The sequence below is a fragment of the Ochotona curzoniae genome, unplaced genomic scaffold (assembly GCF_017591425.1).
Source record: "Ochotona curzoniae isolate NIBS_2020 unplaced genomic scaffold, NIBS_Ocur_1.0 scaffold_4701, whole genome shotgun sequence".
In the NCBI taxonomy this organism is placed as follows: Eukaryota; Metazoa; Chordata; class Mammalia; order Lagomorpha; family Ochotonidae; genus Ochotona; species Ochotona curzoniae.
The window spans coordinates 29,750,767-29,759,946 of NW_024467122.1; positions in this window are offsets into that span (position 1 = coordinate 29,750,767).

Consider the following 9,180-nt stretch of genomic DNA (forward strand, 5'->3'; position numbering starts at 1 on the left):
TGATGTCTTAGTCGCAGCTCCACAGCCCGTTCATATCTTTGGCAGAACCGTTAATTCTACAGTAACTGGCTTACCTTGATATATGTGAGTTCAAGTTCAGGGAACTACTGAGTCCACCACGTAAGCAGGATGAGGGAGCAGGGCCTTTTCCTAGGGCTGCATTGTCCACACCACCTTGTGTGACTGGTAGCCTTGGATATGTGGTCACCTAAATAAGAAGAAAAAATGGAATCATTCTTAAGAAGCAGTAAGAGCTATGTTGCGTTTGCTGCTGCCTTACCACTTACAATTTCATATCTGCAGAGAGAACAGTCTTCAGGATACTCTTGCATAAAAGCATCTAGTTGTGATAGGTACAGCCACAAATGCCTGCTCCCTAGTCTCCATCTGGTCCATATGTGCCCTGTTGCTAGCGTGACAACTTCTAGGCTTAGTTACAATTTACTGCCAGCACACCAATAACAGAGAAAAGGGCAATAAAAATGGCCACTTGGAACAAAAGGTGCAGGGCCAGCACAGTAGCACACTAGGCCAATCTTAGACTTGCAGTGTGGCAGCCCCCTAGAGGCACCAATCTGTCCTGGGTGGTCCACTTTCGATCCAGCTCTCTGCTAACACTGGGAAAGCAGCAAAGGATGACCTCAATGCTTGGGCCCCTGCACCTGTTTGGGAGAACCAGAAAGAAGCTCCAGGCCTTTTTTTTTTTTTTTTTAAGATTTATTTTTATTGGAAAGGCGGATATACAGAGAGGAAGATCTTCCATCCAATGATTCACTCCCCAGGCAGCCGCAACGGCTGGAGCTGAGCCAATCCGAAGCCAGGAGCCTCTTCCTCTGGGTCTCCCACGCGGGCACAGGGTCCCAAAGCTTTAGGCCGTCCTCGACTGCTTTCTTGGGCCACAGGCAGGAAGCGGGATTAGAACCAGCGCCCCTATGGGATCCTGGGTGTGCAAGGCGAGGACCTTAACCACTGAGCCATCGTGCTGGGCCCGGGCTCCAGGGCTTTGGATCAGCTCGGCTCTGGCTCTTGTGGACATCTGGGGAGTTAACCAGGAAAATTTGCCTTTCAAATAAAAAATGAATATACCTACAAATAAAACAAAAGGAGGTCAGCTGGAGGCAGGGCAAAAACCTGGACAATCTGTGAGTCTGTCTTAGCTCTTGCCAGTAGTTGCTGAGCAATGATGGACAGCTCTAGGGTCTCCCAGGAGGATGGCTTTCTCCCCGTGTTTCAGGCTGTGTCTCGGAGGGGCGGCAGAGGAGAGGCCTCTCCACCGAAGGGGTGTGTGCTGCCAGCAGAGGAGACCAGGACCGGGACTCCACACTCTGGGCTGGCACTTGTTCACAACTAAGGTCCTTATGGTGATAACTACTCCTTGAACTTGAGTGGGCTTCCAGGCTTCGTCTCCTGAGTATGTCATGTTTGAATGTACATGCAGGAATTTGTGGGATAAATTTGTTCCTTTAACCATCGTGCCACCTAATGCCCATTCCTCCAGAACTTTTGTGATTCAGCTCTTTCTTACCCCACTGTTTCTTCCAAATGGCCCCGCCTCCAAGAGAATAGAGGACAAATGGCTGGAAAGAGGTTACGTGGCAGGCCAGGGACAGGAAAGGATAGCTCAACTCTTACTGTCCCTACACCATGTGGGAGACCCAGAAGCTCCAGGCTCCTGACCGAATACCAGCCCCACTCTGCTGCAGCCATTTGAGAAGTGAACCAGTGGATGAAAGAACTCTGTCTTAACTCTGCCAGTCAAAAATTAACAAAAATAGGGTAAGTAGGGCCAGTGTTGTGGCATGCTAGGTTAAACTACTGCCTGCAATGCCAGCATCCCTCACTAGAGTACTGGAGTAACCAGTTCAAGTCCTGGCTGCCCTACTTCCAACCCAGCTCTTCTGCTCACACACCTGGGAGAGCAGTGCAAGATGGCCCAGTGTTTATGTGCCCCTATCACGCATGTGGGAGACCCAGAATGGAATTCCAGGCTCCTGGCTTTGGCCTAAACCAGCGCCAGTCATTTCAGGAGTAAAGCACTGAATAAAAGATCCTCGTCTCCCTTTCTGTCACTCTGCCTTTCAATCAAATGAAGTCTTAGAATAAGGGATAAATGTTTAGCACCACTGTTAAAATGTCACGCCACCACGTCCTGTGTGAGAGTGCCTCAGTTTGAGTCCCGCTTCACTCTCAATGCCGGCTTCCTAGGGGGCAGGCCAATCACAGATATGGAGTTCCAGCTGCTGGATTCAGCCTGGCCCACCCAGGTCATTGTGGGCACTTGGGGAATGAACCAGTAGATTAGAGCTCTGTTGTGGTCTCTCTCCCTTTTAAATAAATCAACGTCCTGAAAACAATGAAACTGTGTCTTAGAAATCTACGGGCTTTTAAGACTTGTAAATCTGAGGTACATTATGATACTTTTGTGATTTACTCTTCCCCATCTCTCTTGAAATATTCTATTTCATTATCCCATGAATTATTTACATTCACAGCTATTTAAAAAAACAAAGAATTCTGGTGGACCCAGCACAATAGCCTAGTGGCAAAATCCTCGCCTTGTATCCACCAGGATCCTTATGGGCACCGGTTCATATCCCTGCTGCTCTACTTCCCATCCAGCTCCCTGCTGGTGGCCTGGAAAAGCAGTGGAGGACAGCCTAGAGCCTTGGGACCCTGCACTTGCGCGGGAGACCCAGAGGAAGCTCCTGGCTTCAGATCGGCTCAACTCTGGCCTTTGCAGCCATTTGGGAAGTGAACCAGTGGATGAAAGATCTATCTTTCTCTCTGTATATCTGCCTTTCCAATAAAAATTAAAATTAATCTTAAGGAAAATTCTGGCTACAATAAGGAAATGTATCAAGGATGAAATCATCGAAAAGGATAACATAATTGTGAGATAAATGATTAGTGTTAGATCATCCTTCAGTCTTGGTGTGACATCACCAAAGCTGCACCATCATCTCTAAAGAAAGTTTCAAAGTCCAGAGGTGCAACACTGAGTCTCTAGGTTTTCAATGACTGTTGTTCAGCGATCTTCATTTCTCATTTTGCCCATAATGGTATATGGAAGAAAACAGTTATTTCCATTATAAAAGGAATCAAGGTGTAGTACTATAGACCCAACAGTGCTGACGAGACAAACGTAAGAATCCCAGACCATGGGTTTCCAGGATACATATTCCAGGTAAGTTTTCTCAAGCATGGATGTGTGAGCTGAGCATGTGCCATGGCGATAAGGAATTGAGAGATTCTCATTGACGTGCTCAATGAGAAGAGCTTAGTGATGCGATATTTTGTGACAAGGACCAGGACCACCTAATTTTCACTAAATGGATACTGGACATATTTTTCATTTTCAATGATGCTTACCAAAATTAGTGAATATTTTTTCCAACTAACTAGGTACCCCAAAAAAAGTGATTGAAAAAAATATTGGAATGAAAAAACGAGTTGGATTAACTCATCTAATTAGCACTTACAAATCTAAAAATCAAAAGTATGTTTTCAGAGTTTTAGAAAGTACTACATCTTGGCAGTGCAAGCACAAAGATAAACAGAAGTAATGATAAATTAGAAATAAATATATTTGAAATCTAGAATACTTTTGGACAAAATGAAGACATGTCACATTCACTCACAGCGAGGTGTGCGTTAGCTACTGGCAGCACGGACACAAGCCTCCGCCCCTCTGGTTCTGCAGCCAGTTCACAGTAAACAGAGGCAATTCCCTTATGGGCTCTTGCACCTCATTTCCAAAGACCAGTGTAGCCTACGCCTCCCTACACCCCAACTCTGCATTCTTGTCCTACCACCTGCCCTCCAGGGAGCGATGCCTGCCAGGTTTGAAATGTTGCTTCAGCTCTGCCTACTCGCCAACTCCTCTGAACACCCCAACACTATCATGCTGTGAACGGTCTGGCCTGCTGAAGGGCTGGGCCACGTCCGTGTGTTCTCTCTGCATGTCAGCAGTTTGCCACCCTCTGCAAACTTATTGAGCTTTAATCAATTTGATTTGGTTGTGAATTCATAGCCCATTTCCTTTCTGTTCCTCACCTGTGTCTTAACAAGCGCTTTCAAAGCCTGTACAATAGGAAATAAAAGTTGTGCCTCCTGTGTTTATATTCTTGCTAAAATTTCCAATATTTTATACTTGCTTTTGTAAATTATTGCAGTGATCACTGTTGCTCTCAAATTTTAGATACATGGGAAGGAAATGGTAAAGGTTGATGGTTATTTTTCCTAGCATTCAGAGAATTAAAATACAAACTCATAGCATTCAATTTTTTAAAACAATATTTAAGCTTTAAAGCACGCATTGTCGTAGAGTGGGTCAAGCAGCCACTTGGGGCATTCACATCAGCTCTCAAGTGTGCCTGGGTCGAGTCTCTGCCACTTTTCCTCATCTTCCAGCTAGCTCACACCCTGGGAGGCCGCAGAGGGTGGCTCGGGGACCTGAGTCCCCCTCACCTGCATCAGAGACACAGATGAAGTTCCAGGCTCGACTCTGCTCTGGGCCAGCTCTGGCTGCTGTGGGGCTATGGGGAGTGAACCAGCATCTGGAAGTTCTCTTTAGCTCCTCCCCACCAGTCACTCTGCCTTTGAAATGTTTTAAAAATATGTAAAAATATATTTAGACAACCTAAAATAGCTTTCAGAGACTGGTTCTAAAACCACTGAATTAATGTGAGGTCTCTCCACTTTCTCCAGCAAACTGTAGTGGAAAGGAATGAATACAAAGAAGAGAAAATGATTAGAATGCAAGACGGTCACATTTTTCTGCTTTGAAAAAATCGTATAGATAGCTGCCAAATATCCCTGTATAAAGAAAGACACATAGTCACTGCTAAAAAGCAATAGCCCAAGACACCGACATGGTGGCTCAGCACGCTAATCCTCTCCCTGCAGCCCTCCACTTTGATCCAGCTCCCTGCTTGTGGACTAGGAGGGCACCAGAGGATGTCTCAGGGCCTTGAGCCTCACACCTATGTGGGAGCCAATCCTGGCTTTGCATTGGCTCAGCTCTGGACATTGTGGCCATTTGGGGAGTGAACCAGCAGATAGAAAATCTGTCTGTCCTTCTCTCTGTAAATCTGCCTTTCAAATGAAAAATGGATAAATTGTAATTAAAAGAAAATCTATATCTATACATTCTCTGAGCTGTCAGGGGCCTGTGTCCTGGCATAGCAGGTTAAGCCACCACCTACAACATTAGCATTCCATATGGGTTCCCAGTCTGAGTCCCAGCAGTTTTTTCCTGATACAGCTCCCTGCAGGGCATAGCCCATTGGCTGGGGTCTCTGCATCCAAGGCAACGATCAAGATAAAGTTCCAGGCTCCTGTCTTCAGCCTGGCCCACCTCCAACTGTCACAGCCACTTGGAGAGTGAACCACCAGTGGTTGGAAGATATCTGCCTCTCACCCTAATCCTGTTTTTCAGACAAATATTTGTTAAGAGTTTATTTATTTATTTATCTATTGTAAAGTTAGATACACAGAGAGGAGGAAAGATGGAAAGGAAGATCTTCCATCTGCTGATTCACTCCCCAGGCTGCTGCAATGGCCAGAGCTGAGCCAATCTGAAGCCAGGAGCCAGGAACTTCTTTCCGGGTCTCCCACACAGGTGCAGGGTCCCAAGGCTTTGGGTCATCCTTGACTGTTTTCCCAGGCCACCAGCAAGGAGCTGGATGGGGACTGGGGCTCCCGGGATTAGAACTGGCACCCATATGGGTTGGATCCCAGCATGTGCAAGGCAAGGATTTTAGCTTCTAGGGCTCCAGACAAATCTTAAAAAAGAAATGTGCTATAAAACCTGAGGAACTTGAAAGAATCCAATCTGAAACACACAATCCCAACTATACAGCATTGTGGAAAAGGCAAACCATGGCACAAAAGATGAGCAGTTACCAGGACGTGGCTGTGGGAAGGGGAGGAGCAAGCATGTAAGGATTTAAGGCAGTGAAAATACTATGACACTACTGTAACAGACAAACATCATTGTACATCACTGTACACTGAACCCTGATGTATTCTCTAAGCTTAGAACACGCCGGTCTGGAAGGGACAGGGATAGGGAAGGCTGTGCTTATGTTGGGGCAGGGGAGGGTAGGGAATTGTGCGTCCTAAATGCCTAGAACTCAAAGTGCATTGATGATGAGTTTTGGAATATTTGTAAGAAATGAGGTATCTTGGGCCCGGCACGGTGGTGCAGTGGTTAAGGTCCTCGCCTTGCACACCCGGGATCCCATATAGGCGCCAGTTCTATCCCGGCAGCCCCACTTCCCATCCAGCTCCCTGCCTGTGGCCCGGGAAAGCAGTTGAGGACGGCCCAAAGCTCTGGGACCCTGCACCCGTGTGGGAGACCCAGAAGAGGCTCTCCTGGCTTCGGATTGGCATAGCATCGGCTGTTGTGTTCACTTGGGGAATGAATCATCGGACGGAAGATCTTCCTCTCTGTCTCTCCTCTCTGTACATCCGCCTTTCCAATAAAAATAAAAAATAAATCTTAAAAAAAAAAAAGAAATGAGGTATCTTCCAACCTTGAAGACTCCCGGATCCCCACCAAGGACTATCAGTATGGGCACCAAGGACTACATCCCAACTGCCAAGGAGACCACAGGGAATTGGAGTGCCCTCGGAGGCCAAGAACTCTGAGGTCACCCACCACCATCTAGATCTACCACATGGAAGAAGTCCAAATCCTCCCTCGCAGGATCCAAGAACATCAGAACAACAGCCAGGAGCCCTGAGTGGTCCGCAGAAAGAGAACAGTAAACTTTCCTCGGGACCAGTGAGGGAAGCGCTCTCTGGTCCTCGCTTGGTTCCAACTTTGGGTCTACACTCTCTCTGGCAATGACCATCAGGATTGCTCCGGAAACAAACAAAATCCCAAACAAATAACCAACCAACCAATCAAACAAACAAAAAATCTAGAATAGATAGTCAGAGAACAACAAGGAAAGCCTAGAACCAGACAGGACGGTCAGCATGGACTCACTTATATCTTACTAGGTAGGACACAAAGATTAGTTACTCCTCACTAGGGCATTAAAGATTTCTCTTCACACCCCTCCTAAAAGTGTTCTGCACCTAAACTGTTGACATATGTCTTGTTAGAGTTATAAACCAGTCTAGACTTCCCCCCAAAAAAGCCAGGTTCAGCAGAATTATGCTTCAACGCTATAAAAACCTAAATACTACAATGAAAATAGATACAAGACAGCTGACAAGTAATCTATAGCCATTTTCAGGTGTATAGAACCCAGCTGTATACAAACTAAAATTGAAATGTCAATGAAGAAGTCACAGGATATGGTTAAGAACTTGCATTTTTTAAAAACATATTGGTTACTCAATACTATGTCCACTAATTCCATAACGTTATAAATTGTTGCTGATGTTGGGGCTTTTAATTGGTCAGGATGATACTCTGCCAGCTCTACCTTCAGACCAGAGATGGTCTCCCCAAGAAGCCGTTGAACTTATCTGGACAATAAGATGCTGGACTCTATGCTTGCTATATGCTTTCAATGAAAGAATCTCAATTGAACTTGAACTGTGGCAATGCAGCAAGGTGGAGGGATGCACCATGGGGGGAGAGCTTGGGGAGGGGTCGCGGGGAATCCCAATGCCTATAAAACTATGTCACATAATGCAATGTAATTAATTAAAAAAAAAGAAATGAGGTATCTTGGAGGATGGGAGCCACACTGAAGCACATAATTCCGTTTCCGTTTCACGTCTGTACACACAGCCTGAAGGCAATGATGCTGTATTTTTATGGTACCTGCATTTGACTGGCACCTAGCACATGAGGTCAGATGAGGGATTTTTAGAACTGTGTTAAAAGTTCAGATTTGCGAGATTTCAGATTACCTAGACCTTCTCAATTCTGCTGTGAAACACCATGGGCATTTTCAAAACTCCCTTATCCTCGTAGAACATTTGTTTCCCCTGTTCTTATTTTAGCTTTCAACCTTGTGGGCACAGCACCAGCTGGGAAACTTCATTGAGATACTAAGCACTATGTTGTCTCTTTGAAATTTTAAAAGCTTGAAATTGTCAATACAAAAATTGTGAGACAGCAATACACAGAGTTCCTATACAACCCTTACTCCGATTCCACTATTGGTACTTCATGTTAGTATCTTTGTCCCAATGAGCTCACTCAGCTTCCCCTATTTTAATTCAAAAAAATTCATCCGGGCATGGTGCAATAGCATAGTGGTTAAAGTCCTCACCTTTAACATGCCGTCAGGATCACATATGGGTGCTGGTTCTAATCCCAGAGGCCCTGCCTCCTATCCAGCTCCCTGCTTGTGGCCTGGGAAAGCAGTCAAGGACGGCCCAAAGCCTTGGGACCCTGCACTTGTGTGGGAGACCCAGAAGAGGCTCCTGGCTCCCGGCTTCAGATCAGGGCAGCACCAGCCATTGCAGCCGCTTGGGGAGTGAACCATTGGGTGGAAGATCTTCATCTCTGTCTCTCCTCCTCTCTGTATATCTGCCTTTCCAATAAAAAAGAAAAATCTTTAAAAAAAATTCATCCTCCTAGGCTTCCAAGACTCTAGTGATCAACATTTTGTGTTCAGATCAAATTATTACAATTCTAGTTCCCACATATAAAGGAGAATATGAGATATTTGTCTGTGTCTGGCTAATTTCATTTAACTAGAACTCTTCTAGTTTTATATGCTTTGCTTAAATTGATAGAATTTTAACTCTTTTTTATAGCTAGGTAATATTTCATTGTGTATGAACACATATTCTGGGCCCAGCGTGATAGAGTAGTGGTTAACGTCCTCACCTTGAACGCACCGGGATCCCATATGGGCGCCAGTTCTAATCCCAGCAGCTTCCCTTCCCATTCAGCTCCCTGCTTGTGGCCTGGGAAAGCAGTTGAGGACAGCCCAAAGCTTTGGGACCCTGCACCCGCGTGGGAGACCAGGAGCTCTTGGCTCCTGGCTTGGATTGGCTCAGCTCCAGCCATTGCCTGGACAGTGAACCATCGGACATAAGATCTTTCTCTCTGTTTCTCCTTCTCCTCCTCTCTGTTTATCCACCTTTCCAATAAGAATAAATAAATCTTAAAAAAAAAAATAAACACATGTTCTCTATCTGTTCATCTGAAGATGGATACCTTGGTTGATTTTCCATATTTCAGCCATTGTATAGCACACATATGTA